The following is an 11,740-nucleotide window of genomic DNA, read 5'->3' as shown; positions in this document are numbered from 1 at the left end:
AGATAGTGATTGACTATAATTACTAGTCCAAAGTGTAAGCCCAAAGTCAGCTGGGATAGGCTCCAGCTCTCTTGTGACCATAATGAGGACAAACAGTTTAGAAAATTGACATTTCTAAGCAAATATCTTTGAGCATATACAATATATCTGATTACCTCTTTAAGGCTAATATCTGGTATACTCATCCTGTTAAAGTTGTATTGCTCTTTTATTTCTAAAGCGGCCAAAAAGTATGTGGTTTAGAAGGGGACAGACAAATGGGAAATAGAGAAAATTAATTGTAAGATTGGGTATGGTTTGAGAAATAAAGGGCAGTGAAACGCAACAACAGCTTGGGAGAACATCCACTTCATGGATTTGTGTAGTGCTGGATGGACCAGATAAGAATGGGTGCAGGAACAGTAGTCGTGGAATCTGATTGGAGAACCTGGGGATGGACAACAAGAAAGAAGAGGGCAAAAGATACTCACATAAGAGCAATACTTGCATGCTCGCCTGCTAATTTGTAGAAATAAACTACAACAGCTATACTAATATAGATATTATATATATCAATAATAATAATGTGTGAAATTAATGCCTCGCAAGAAATGAAGATGCAGAAAACAACATGCAGGCACACTGGTGTGTGTGGGTATGTGTGCGCGTGTGTGTGAGTGCATGTGTGTGTGCTTGCATATGTTAAATTTGTCACTAAACTCAACCAATCAATCAATCAAAGTTTATTTATAAAGCCCTTAATCACATGTGCCTCAAAGCTGCACAAACCACAATGCCATCAATAGTCTGAACCAACATCTGGGCAAGGAAAAACTCAAAACCCAAAAAGCAGAAAACTTGGGAAGAGGGCATAGGTGTGGGGACACCCCTCCTGGGTTAATTAATTATTAATGATCATGTGAGAGTCCAATCTATTGGGGGCAAGCAGAGAGTTGTAGGAGGTCTCCAACCAGGTCATATATTAGTGGTCCACACTGGGTCATGACTTGGAGCAGCTGGCACAACCTCCAGACTGGTATCTATCCAGGGATTGTCCGCGGCCAACAGGTAACTGTTGCCGCTTAACCATACGACGTGGGACGTCGTGGCGAAGTTGGGAGAGTGGCCGTGCCAGCAATCTGAGGGTTACTGGTTCAATCCCCACCTTCTACCATCCTAGTCACGTCCGTTGTGTCCTTGAGCAAGACACTTCACCCTTGCTCCTGATGGGACTGGTTAGCGTCGTGCATGGCAGCTCCCGCCATCAGTGTGTGAATGTGTGAATATGTGTGTGTGAATGGGTGAATGTGGAAAATAGTGTGAAAGCGCTTTGAGTTCCTTAAAAAGGTAGAAAAGCGCTATACAAGTACGACCCATTTACCATTTACCATATGAAATGTATTACCGTCCACATGTGGGCCTACCAGGGGACCCTCAGTGGAGATCCAAGCCTCAGCAAATGGCAGCCTCTAAGAACCTGGGGATAGGGGCAGAGGAAGATGGGGTACCCAACTTTCCCCCCAGAGCCAGCATAAGCAGCAAGGAGAAGGCCCCCTCACCCAGAACCCAGCAGCCAGCGAGACGTACTGAGAGAGAGCCCCCACCCTGAGTTGCACCGACGAGGGCACAGGTGAAGCCGGCACCTCATCCATCCAGGAAGTAACCACAGTCTGTTGAAGAGGTTCATTTAGCCTACTGATGTGTATTTATAAATGGTTGATTTATATAGGCTAGTTAAAAACTGCTGTGTTAAAACACAATTGCTGGAAAGCAACCTGCTGAATCATTACAAAATAAACCGTGTTGTAACCCTGATCCGGGCTTTCATGTCAATGTTTGGTGGTCAGAAGAATCCCCTGGAGGGCAACCTCCACACTCTCTATATTCTTTTTTTTCCTTATTAGAAAAAGGTAATATTTAAACAAAGGGAGTGAACAAAATATCAGTGATTGCTGAAACACGGAGAAGTCGGATTAACTCAACTCTGCACTTTCCCGCTTTTTAAAGCATATTCAACTGTGCAAGCTCAAACATATGAGTCACTGTTGTTTTTAGATTTTTTTGTACAGTGAATGTAAAAATAAACAATAATCAAATGAATAGTGATTGTGTTTAAATATCATGAGGCAAATCCCTATACATGTATATTTTATGAATGACTCACAGTAACAAGTGTCCCTCTGACGGCAGCCATAACTGCGATGTGGCCCTCAGTGGAAGAGTTTGACACCCCTTCTACTGCAACCGGAAGTTCCCACATTTTAAAAATAATCGATGGGGTTAACTGTTTTACAACAACAACAGCCCAGCCCTATCAAGGCCCTGCTGTGTCAAAAAAAGCAAACACAAATATATATATATCCATCCATCCATCCATCCATTTTCTACCGCTTATTCCCTTTGGGGTCGCGGGGGGCGCTGGAGCCTATCTCAGCTACAATCGGGCGGAAGGCGGGGTACACCCTGGACAAGTCGCCACCTCATCGCAGGCGCCACCTCATCGCAGGTGGCAAATATATATATATATATATATATATATATATATATATATATATATATATATATATATATATATATATATATATATATATATATATATATGGAAATGCAAGAACCGAGACTCAGATATCCCTCGCCCGGACACGGGTCACCGGGGCCCCCCTCCGGAGCCAGGCCCGGAGTTGGGGCACGATGGCGAGCGCCTGGTGGCCGGGCCTGTCCCCATGGGGCCCGGCCGGGCACAGCCCGAAGAGGCAACGTGGGTCCCCCCTCCAATGGGCTCACCACCCATAGCAGGGGCCATAGAGGTCGGGTGCAATGTGAGCTGGGCGGTAGCCAAAGGCAGGGCACTTGGCGGTCCGATCCTCGGCTACAGAAGCTAGCTCTTGGGACGTGGAACGTCACCTCGCTGGGGGGGAAGGAGCCTGAGCTAGTGCGCGAGGTAGAGAAGTTCCGGTTGGATATAGTCGGACTCACCTCGACGCACAGCAAGGGCTCTGGAACCAGTTCTCTCGAGAGGGGCTGGACTCTCTTCCACTCTGGCGTTGCCGGCAGTGAGAGGCCACGGGCTGGGGTGGCAATTCTTGTTGTCCCCCGGCTCAGAGCCTGCATGTTGGAGTTCAACCCGGTGGACGAGAGGGTAGCTTCCCTCCGCCTTCGGGTGGGGGGACGGGTCCTGACTGTTGTTTGCGCTTACGCGCCAAGCAGCAGCTCAGAGTACCCACCCTTTTTGGATTCACTCGAGGGAGTACTTGAGAGTGCTCCCCCGGGTGATTCCCTCGTTCTACTGGGGGACTTCAACGCTCATATTGGCAACGACAGTGAAACCTGGAGAGGCGTGATTGGGAAGAATGGCCGCCCGGATCTGAACCCAAGTGGTGTTTTGTTATTGGACTTTTGTGCCCGTCACGGATTGTCCATAACGAACACCATGTTCAAGCATAAGGGTGTCCATATGTGCACTTGGCACCAGGACACCCTAGGCCGCAGTTCTATGATCGACTTTGTAGTTGTGTCATCGGATTTGCGGCCTCATGTTTTGGACACTCGGGTGAAGAGAGGGGCGGAGCTTTCTACCGATCACCACCTGGTGGTGAGTTGGCTGCGATGGTGGGGGAGGATGCCGGACAGACCTGGCAGGCCCAAACGCATTGTGAGGGTTTGCTGGGAACGTCTGGCAGAGTCTCCTGTCAGAGAGAGTTTCAATTCCCACCTCCGGAAGAACTTTGAACATGTCACGAGGGAGGTGCTGGACATTGAGTCCGAGTGGACCATGTTCCGCACCTCTATTGTCGAGGCGGCTGATTGGAGCTGTGGCCGCAAGGTAGTTGGTGCCTGTCGTGGCGGTAATCCTAGAACCCGTTGGTGGACACCGGCGGTGAGGGATGCCGTCAAGCTGAAGAAGGAGTCCTATCGGGTTCTTTTGGCTCTTGGGACTCCTGAGGCAGCGGACAGGTACCGACAGGCCAAGCGGTGTGCGGCTTCAGCGGTCGCGGAGGCAAAAACTCGGACATGGGAGGAGTTCGGGGAAGCCATGGAAAACGACTTCCGGACGGCTTCGAAGTGATTCTGGACCACCATCCGCCGCCTCAGGAAGGGGAAGCAGTGCACTACCAACACCGTGTATGGTGCGGATGGTGTTCTGCTGACCTCGACTGCGGAAGTTGTGGATCGGTGGAGGGAATACTTCGAAGACCTCCTCAATCCCACCAACACGTCTTCCTATGAGGAAGCAGTGCCTGGGGAATCTGTGGTGGGCTCTCCTATTTCTGGGGCTGAGGTTGCTGAGGTAGTTAAAAAGCTCCTCGGTGGCAAGGCCCCGGGGGTGGCTGAGATCCGCCCGGAGTTCCTTAAGGCTCTGGATGCTGTAGGGCTGTCTTGGTTGACAAGACTCTGCAGCATCGCGTGGACATCGGGGGCAGTACCTCTGGATTGGCAGACCGGGGTGGTGGTTCCTCTCTTTAAAAAGGGGAACCGGAGGGTGTGTTCTAACTATCGTGGGATCACACTCCTCAGCCTTCCCGGTAAGGTCTATTCAGGTGTACTGGAGAGGAGGCTACGCCGGATAGTCGAACCTCGGATTCAGGAGGAACAGTGTGGTTTTCGTCCTGGTCGTGGAACTGTGGACCAGCTCTATACTCTCGGCAGGGTCCTTGAGGGTGCATGGGAGTTTGCCCAACCAGTCTACATGTGCTTTGTGGACTTGGAGAAGGCATTTGACCGTGTCCCTCGGGAAGTCCTGTGGGGAGTGCTCAGAGAGTATGGGGTTTCGGACTGTCTGATTGTGGCGGTCCGCTCCCTGTATGATCAGTGTCAGAGCTTGGTTCGCATTGCCGGCAGTAAGTCGGACACGTTTCCGGTGAGGGTTGGACTCCGCCAAGGCTGCCCTTTGTCACCGATTCTGTTCATAACTTTTATGGACAGAATTTCTAGGCGCAGTCAAGGCGTTGAGGGGATCCGGTTTGGTGGCTGCAGGATTAGGTCTCTGCTTTTTGCAGATGATTTGGTCCTGATGGCTTCATCTGGCCAGGATCTTCAGCTCTCACTGGATCGGTTCGCAGCTGAGTGTGAAGCGACTGGGATGAGAATCAGCACCTCCAAGTCCGAGTCCATGGTTCTCGCCCGGAAAAGGGTGGAGTGCCATCTCCGGGTTGGGGAGGAGATCTTGCCCCAAGTGGAGGAGTTCAAGTACCTCGGAGTCTTGTTCACGAGTGAGAGAAGAGTGGATCGTGAGATCGACAGGCGGATCGGTGCGGCGTCTTCAGTAATGCGGACGCTGTATCGATCCGTTGTGGTGAAGAAGGAGCTGAGCCGGAAGGCAAAGCTCTCAATTTACTGGTCGATCTACGTTCCCATCCTCACCTATGGTCATGAGCTTTGGGTTATGACCGAAAGGACAAGATCACGGGTACAAGCGGCCGAAATGAGTTTCCTCCGCCGGGTGGCGGGGCTCTCCCTTAGAGATAGGGTAAGAAGCTCTGTCATCCGGGGGGAGCTTAAAGTAAAGCCGCTGCTCCTCCACATCGAGAGGAGCCAGATGAGGTGGTTTGGGCATCTGGTCAGGATGCCACCCGAGCGCCTCCCTAAGGAGGTGCTTAGGGCATGTCCGACCGGTAGGAGGCCACGAGGAAGACCCAGGACACGTTGGGAAGACTATGTCTCCCGGCTGGCCTGGGAACGCCTCGGGATCCCCCGGGAGGAGCTGGACGAAGTGGCTGGGGAGAGGGAAGTCTGGGCTTCCCTGCTTAGGCTGCTGCCCCCGCGACCCGACCTCGGATAAGCGGAAGAAAATGGATGGATGGATGGATGGATATATATATATATATATATATATATATATATATATATATATATATATATATATATATATATATATATATATATATATATATAAATATATATATATATATATATATATATAAATATATATGTACACAAATATATATATATATATATATATGTACACAAATATATATATATATATATATATATATATATATATATAAAAAATATATACACATACACATATATATATACACATACACATAAATATATACATACACATACATATATATATACATATATATAATATATGTATATACATACACAAATATATATGTATAAAAAAAAATATATACACATATATGTATATATATACATATACATATATTCTTATTTATATATATGTATATATGTATATATACATATATGTGTGTATATATATACATATATATATACGGACAGAGCGACTCCAAAACCAACAAAGGTTGTAACTGTCGAAAGAAACCTGATTGCGCTCTCAACGGGGGGTGCTTACAAACATCAGTTGTCTACCAATCTAAGGTAATACGCAAGGACATTAACACATCCGACACATATGTAGGATTAACCGAGGGAGAATTCAAAACCAGATGGAACAATCACAAGGCTTCTTTCAGGAACCAAAACCTGCGGAATACCACAGAACTCAGCAAACACATTTGGGACCTCAAAGACAATAATGTTGAATATTCAATAACATGGCAAATTCTCGCATCCAGCACACCTTACAATAGTGGTAATAAAAGATGCAACCTATGCTTGAAAGAGAAACTGTTTATTATTTACCGTCCAGACCTGTCATCCCTCAACAAGCGCAGCGAAATTGTAACAGCATGCCGCCACAGACGGAAACACCTCCTAGGTAACACATGAGCCAATCACCACGCCCCTACGCCAGCCTGTACCCACCCACTCTGTGCCCTATATAAACCATGGTATGTGAATGCTCCCATTAAAATCTCCTGATGATTGAGGGTACCCCCCCTCATGAAACAGGCCTGTAGAGATGAAATAGTCTTGTGATTTTTTTCCCACACATACATATATATATATATATATATATATATATATATATATATATATATATATATATTTATGGACAGAATTTCTAGGCGCAGTCAGGGCGTTGAGGGTATCTGGTTTGGTGGCTGCAGGATTAGGTCTCTGCTATTTGCAGATGATGTGGTCCTGATGGCTTCCTCCGGCCAAGATCTTCAGCTCTCACTGGATCGGTTCGCAGCCGAGTGTGAAGTGACTGGGATGGGAATCAGCACCTCCAAGTCCGAGTCCATGGTTCTCTCCCGGAAAAGGGTGGAGTGCCATCTCCGGGTTGGGGAGGAGATCTTTCCCCAAGTGGAGGGGTTCAAGTACCTCGGAGTCTTGTTCACGAGTGGGGGAAGAGTGGATCGTGAGATCGACAGGCGGATCGGTGCGGCGTCTTCAGTAATGCGGACGCTGTATCGATCCGTTGTGGTGAAGAAGGAGCTGAGCCGGAAGGCAAAGCTCTCGATTTACCGGTCGATCTACGTTCCCATCCTCACCTATGGTCATGAGCTTTGGGTCATGACCGAAAGGACAAGATCACGGGTACATGCGGCCGAAATGAGTTTCCTCCGCCGAGTGGCGGGGCTCTCCCTTAGAGATAGGGTGAGAAGCTCTGTCATTCGGGGGGAGCTCAAAGTAAAGCCGCTGCTCCTCCACATCGAGAGGAGCCAGATGAGGTGGTTCGGGCATCTGGTCAGGATGCCACCCGAACGCCTCCCTAGGAAGGTGTTTCGGGCACGTCCGGCCGGTAGGAGGCCACGGGGAAGACCCAGGACACGCTGGGAAGACTATCTCTCCCGGCTGGCCTGGGAACGCCTCGGGATCCCCCGGGAGGAGCTGGACGAAGTGGCTGGGGAGAGGGAAGTCTGGGCTTCCCTGCTTAAGCTGCTGCCCCCGCGACCCGACCTCGGATAAGCGGAAGAAGATGGATGGATGGATGGATATATATATATATATATATATATATATATATATATATATATATATATATATATATATATATATATATATATATATATATATATATATATATATATATATATATATATATATATATATACATATACATATATATACATATATATATATATTAGGGGTGTGGGAAAAAATTGATTCGAATTCGAATCGCGATTCTCACATGTGCGATTCAGAATCGATTCTCATTTTTAAAAAATCGATTTTTTTTAAATTGTTTTTTTAATTTAATTTTTCTTTCATTTATTTATTTATTTTAAATTAATCAATCCAACAAAACAATACACAGCAATACCATAACAACGCACTCCAATTCCAAAACCAAACCCGACCCAGCAACACTCAGAACTGCAATAAACAGAGCAATTGAGAGGGGACACAAACGAAAAATGAATATTATCAACAACAGTATCAATATTAGTTACAATTCAACATAGCAGTGATTAAAAATCCCTCATTGACATTATCATTAGACATTTGTAAAAAACAAACAAAAAAAAACAGAACAATAGTGTCAGTGGCTTACACTTGCATCGCATCTCATAAGCTTGACAACACACTGTGTCCAATATTTTCACAAAGATAAAATAAGTCATATTTTTGGTTCATTTAATAGTTAAAACAAATTTACATTATTGCAATCAGTTGATAAAACATTGTCCTTTACAATTATAAAAGCTTTTTACAAAAATCTACTACTCTGCTTGCATGTCAGCAGACTGGGGTAGATCCTGCTGAAATCCTATGTATTGAATGAATAGAGAATCGTTTTGAATCGGGAAAATATCGTTTTTGAATCGAGAATCGTGTTGAATTGAAAAAAAAAAAATCGATTTTGAATCGAATCGTGACCCCAAGAATAGATATTGAATCGAATCGTGGGACACCCAAAGATTCACAGCCTTTATATATATATATATATATATATATATATATATATATATATATATATATATATATATATATATATATATATATATATATATATATGTCTTAATAAGGTTATCCAAAAAATAGTGCTCGATACCGTAGTAGAGCGCAATATATGTATGTGTGGGAAAAAAATCACAAGACTATTTCATCTCTACAGGCCTGTTTCATGAGGGGGGGTACCCTCAATCGTCAGGAGATTTTAATGGGAGCATTCGCATACCATGGTTTATATAGGGCACAGAGTGGGTGGGTACAGGCTGGCCTAGGGGCGTGGTGATTGGCTCATGTGTTACCTAGGAGGTGTTTCCGTCTATGGCGGCATGTTGTTACAATTTCGCTGCGCTTGTTGAGGGATGACAGGTCTGGACGGTAAATAATAAACAGCTTCTCTTTCAAGTATAGGTTGCATCTTTTATTACCACTATTGTAAGGTGTGCTGGATGCAAGAATTTGCCATGTTATTGAATATTCAACATTATTGTCTTTGAGGTCCCAAATGTGTTTGCTGAGTTCTGTGGTATTTCGCAGGTTTTTGTTCCTGAAAGAAGCCTTGTGATTGTCCCATCTGGTTTTGAATTCACCCTCGGTTAATCCTACATATGTGTCGGATGTGTTAATGTCCTTGCGTATTACCTTAGATTGGTAGACAACTGATGTTTGTATCAGTGGATCAATGCGCAACTGTGCTCCTCCTCCTCCTCTTCCATCTCCTCCTCCTCTTCCAGTGGAGCTTTGCATATAGAGTTAGTGATATATATATATGTATATATATATATATATATATATATATATATATATATATATATATATATATATATATATATATATATATATATATATATATATATATATGGATCAATGCAAGATGAGGAGGAGATGGAAGAGGAGGAGGAGGAGCACAGTTGCGCATTGATCCACTTTCAGCACCGCGGTCAGCTCAACATGCAGGACATCCAGGACACTCACATGACGTCATGACGTCGTTGGACCCTCAGGACATCAGGACGTGGACACTGTACGACATCATTTGATTAATTACCAAAACAATGTGTGAGTTGTTGTTATATGAGGCTGGACATAATGTTTGCTATTCGTGTGTCATGGCGTGAGGACGAGAGAGCAGCGAGCGGGCCTGCTAACATCACAGCTTTGTGCGCTAATGATGTCACGAAAGATGTGTTCCTCGGACTCGTGTTGTCTTTACAACGTCGTTTTGGTGTTACGTGCTGACATTTTTGGAAGGTGTAAAATGTTAGTAATGGACGAGTGCGGGCTTGGCTGTCAGACAAGACAAAAAGATGCCGCTCTTTGTGTTCACAGTGGACCTTGATTGCACATCCACACGATTAAGGCACGCGGTGAATGCCAAGAGAGGAATCCATGTGCAGCACGAAATCTGGAAGATGGATCATATGCGTTCATTCAGACACAAGTATTGGGACATCACTGTGGCAGGAAGCAGCAATGGGAAAGAGGAGATTGGTAAGAAAGTGCGGCCCAGGGAGGACTTTAGCGTCCCTGCTACTTTTAATGGCCCGTCTAATATTCTCAGCAGAAAATGAAATGTGGCCCACATCGGAACATTACAATGATGATTTTGGGCCATGCAACGGTTACAAGAAAGAAGTTATTAGCATAAGGTGCAGATGTTGACTTAGTGCCTATATTTAGTTAATATTAGCCCATCCAATGTATGCCACCCCTGCTGCATAAATAGCAATGGTAATTAGCCAAATATTTGTATGTTTTTGTAATGGTCAATACATGAATTAGTGTGGTAACCATATTTTTTGTACAAAAGTATAATTGTCGTACATGGATTGTTGGTAAAAACAGAACAAATAGTAAAGCACATTAATAATTCTTGGTTAAGGTGTCAAAGTTATTTATTTGCATTCCTATCATTTTGCAAGCTGTTGTCAAGGCCAAAGAAGGCCATATAAATTGCTTGTATTACAGTATATGTGACAAGGGAATATTTAGCTGTTTCAGGTTGTCAAATAAATACAGTACGTCTTCAGTTTTATACAAGTTTCTGCCGTTATAATACAGTTGTAGAATTATAAAGCCCCACCTTTGTTTTGTCTGTATGAAGCAGTCTATGCTAAAAATGTGGACACTACCCACTCGGCAGATGACTGAATTTCTTTAATAAGAAAATTGAACTCATTAGAAAGGAGATTAAAGACAACGCATTCCAGCTACAACTGGGTTCTATTAAGACAGATACGGCTGTATATACGACGGATATTGCCCTCCAAAATAGTCTCTCTCTTTTTGATGAAATAACATTAGGGGAATTGCTATGGCGTGTAAATGGGATAAAACAAACAACATGTTTACTTGACCCACTTCCTGGAAAACTTATCAAGGAGCTTTTTGTATTATCAGGTCCGTCAGTGCTAAATATTATAAACTTATCACTTTCCTATGGCACTGTTCCCCTAGCATTCAAAAAAGGGGTTATTCATCCTCTGCTCAAAAGACCTAACCTCGATCCTGACCTCATGGTAAACTACCGCCCGGTGTCCCACCTTCCCTTTATTTCGAAAATCCTCGAAAAAATTGTTGCACAGCAGCTATATGAACACCTAAGAGTCTAACAATCTCTTTGAACCTTTTCAATCCGGTTTCAGGGCAAATCACTCTACGGAGACAGCCCTCGCAAAAATGACTAATGATCTATTGCTAACGATGGATTCTGATGCGTCATCTATGTTGCTGCTTCTTGATCTTAGCGCTGCTTTCGATACCGTCGATCATAATATTTTATTAGAGCGTATCAAAACACGTATTGGTATGTCAGACTTATTAGCCTTGTCTTGGTTTAACTCCTATCTTACTGACAGGATGCAGTGCGTCTCCCATAACAGCGTGACCTCGGACTATGTTAAGGTAACGTGTGGAGTTCCCCATGGTTCGGTTCTTGGCCCTGCACTCTTCAGCATCTACATGCTACCACTAGATGACATCATACGCAAATACGGTG

At 44.6% G+C, this 11,740-nt stretch overlaps 1 long non-coding RNA gene across 1 annotated transcript; it reads right to left on the bottom strand.

Moving 5' to 3' along the window:
* Nucleotides 1–297: 297 nt before the first annotated feature.
* On the bottom strand, nt 298–9,848 carry LOC133613753 (uncharacterized). Its single transcript, XR_009816488.1, has 3 exons — nt 9,718–9,848; nt 9,385–9,481; nt 298–427 (listed from the first exon to the last, which is right to left on the bottom strand). It is a non-coding gene; the product is annotated as an uncharacterized lncRNA (long non-coding RNA).
* Between the last annotated feature and the right edge of the window lie 1,892 nt (nt 9,849–11,740).

This window comes from Nerophis lumbriciformis, linkage group LG01 (assembly GCF_033978685.3).
Source record: "Nerophis lumbriciformis linkage group LG01, RoL_Nlum_v2.1, whole genome shotgun sequence".
Classification (NCBI taxonomy): domain Eukaryota; kingdom Metazoa; phylum Chordata; class Actinopteri; order Syngnathiformes; family Syngnathidae; genus Nerophis; species Nerophis lumbriciformis.
Note: the sequence above shows the minus strand (reverse complement) of the source record. Positions and strands in the feature narration are given on the sequence as shown.